A 2,855-nucleotide genomic window follows, 5' to 3' on the forward strand; every position below is an offset into this window, starting at 1 on the left:
AGGAAATGCCACATGCATCAATTATGAGGGAAAAAGGAATAAGTATGTACTAAGTGCCGTGGAGAGTCACAAATGAACTGTACTCCCTCCTAAAAGCTCTTACAACACTCGCACTTCTTCACTGGGCCTCAAACCGAGTGGGAAAATTTAAGTTGGATACACAGAGGAAATCCTTCCTTGTGAGGGTGGTGAGGCCCTGGCACAGGTTTCCCAGAGAAACTGTGGCTGCCCCCGGATCCCTGGAAGTGTCCAAGGCCAGGTTGGGCAGAACTTGGAGCAACCTGGGCTAGTGGACAGTGTCCCTGCCCATGACTGGGGGTGCAACTGATGAGTTTTAATGTCCTTTCCAACCCAAACCATCATGGAATTCTATGATTCTAAAAGTAGAAAAATAGCTCAAATATTTAAGTATAATACTGCAAAGGAGTTTGGGTCAGTAATTCTGTGGAGACTCATGAAAAACCTGACAGGAAGTGGCTTCTCTCTGACCTTTCCTATGTGAAAGTCCTCTGCATCCGGCTGGAGCTGGGTGCCTGGGACAGCAGCTGAGCCTTTCGTTACTGACACCATCCCTCACAGCTCTCTCTTCCCTGTCACACCTCAGGACTTACAAATCCCTGTGATCAGCTCTCACCTCAACTGTTCCCATCCCTCTCTACCTCCCACAGTTGCAACAGCTCATGAAGAACTGCAAGATCCTTCCTCACCACTTTAAATTCCCCTCAAATCCTCTTCTGCTTGGTTCTAGCTTTACAGGAGGAATCATGGCAACCTGATGCTCTTGGTGAGGTGAGTGAACTCCGTCACCCCTGCGAGGCTCAGCCCTTTGAACCCCCAGTTTTACCTGCCCTGGTCCCACAGCTCCAACCTCGCTCTGTGCCAAGGACCATCACGACACCTTGAGAACACTGAGGAGTCCTCACAAATAATCAATTTAGGACTTCAAGCTTCCTGTCCTCTTCTCCACACAGACCTCCTGGATCTCAGCATATACTGACAGCACATGAGAGCTTTGAAACATCCACAAATGACAAAAATAACAGGAATAATCTGCCAGCTGGAAGCAGCAGCCCATTGTTTTCCCATCAGAGCTGCCTGGAACAACCCACTTGAGAAACACTTTAGGAACACGTGTTCAAACATTCACTGCAGAGCTGCAGGCAGTGATGGGACTCTCCGTCAGGCAACAGTGACACCTCTGCTCTGGTGGGAAAGTTGTCTTGTAACTCCCTGCAGTAGTTTTATTAACCCACAGTCAAGATTTTCCTCTAAATTTAAGACAAGAGGAGTTGAAGGAGTCACAGACCTGCCCAGGACACAACTCGTGGCCCCTGCTTGCAGATGATGAGGAGGGAGACTGTGGGAAGCAGGCAGAGCAGGTGCCCTGGGATTGGCACATCCCAGGGACTCATCATGCCTGGGATGGGTGTGGTGCAGCTCTGGCTAATTCACCCCCCAGGAATTCGTCCGAGGACACATCCAGGAGCTGTTTTGGTGGAAAGTTACTTGAAAACAAAGCTTAACCTAGAGTCAAGGATGTTCCAAGAGCGCCCAGGTGACCCTGAAGGTGCCCCAGCCACAGGCCCCCGGTGCTTCCACAGGAGGATGAACGTGATCCCCAGACCATGGATGATGATGGTCCTGGGTCTCCTGAGACAGGAAAAATACCTGGAAATATCCCTCTGAAAGGGAAAACTGTAAGGGTCACACAATTTTATTAATTGGCACAACTTCATCTTAAAAGAACGGCTGTTAGAAAATGATCCTTGGACTCAGCCATGCCTGTCTTGGATGAGTGATGAGAGGGAAAATCACCAGGGAGTCTGGAGGGGAGCATGTGGCTGGCTGAAACGCCGAGCTCTCAACCACAGGCACAGGAAGTTCTATTGTGATTTTTAGCTCTGCTTCATTTTCCTACCCACTGAAATTAAATTTTCTCCTGCCCAAGCCCAGTGACCACACGATGTGCCCAGCAGTCTTCCTAGAACCACTGGCATCATCAGATTAACGAGTTCTGTGCAGGCAGTGAACAAGGATGATTCATTATTGGCAGCAATGCAGCTGTACATGGATTTTTTTGGGGGTGAAAAGAAACAAATAAGGTCCCTGAGTGAAAGGCGGGTGATGAAGTGTAGCCTGGCTTTAATCCCAGTGTAATCACTGCCATCACTCCTAATTATTGATAAATATTTTTCTAATTGCGGAAATTAAACAATTAGACATCCTTCCTTCCCTCTTGGAAATCTAATCAGCTGAAAGTTCAGGACGCAGTCTGGGGCTGCCGCTGTGGAACACGCTTCACTTGTGGGCTGGGGAAAACAGGGCTTCTCCCAAAACTTTCTCCCAAAACCCCTCCAAAGCCCTCCCTTCCCCCAGCCCAGATGCTGGGGGGTCAGACCCACGGGCAGGGTGTCCCCTGGCATTGGATATCCTGGGGGTTTCCTCTGAACACCCCTCTATCCCTGTGCTCCCAAGGGATTTCAGGGCCAAGCAGGCAAAGAGTTGTCCCTACCAAGAGGATTCAGGTCGTAGATCTTGCCCCGGTGGCACATTTCCTCCATCCTGAAGAGGAGAACAGGCCAGTTAATGGCAGGGCGGGCAGAGCTCCTTGGAAGTTAATAACGGAGATTTACCGGCGTGCTGAAACGCACAGAAGGAGGTCACACTCCTTCTTAATTCTCCCGCTGCTGATCCCTGCGGATAAATCTACATCAGGAAACGAATTACCCAGAGAGGGGTATTAAGAGGGATAATTCTAATTCCTTGCTGGAGGAGAAGTGTTGCCTTTAACACTGAGGCCCTCGCACCCACTGTGCCAAGTGCCAGCTCCTGCTCCCAGCAGGATCTGGCACACA

The sequence above is a fragment of the Corvus brachyrhynchos genome, unplaced genomic scaffold (genome assembly GCF_000691975.1).
Source record: "Corvus brachyrhynchos isolate BGI_N302 unplaced genomic scaffold, ASM69197v1 scaffold30, whole genome shotgun sequence".
Taxonomy (NCBI): Eukaryota; Metazoa; Chordata; class Aves; order Passeriformes; family Corvidae; genus Corvus; species Corvus brachyrhynchos.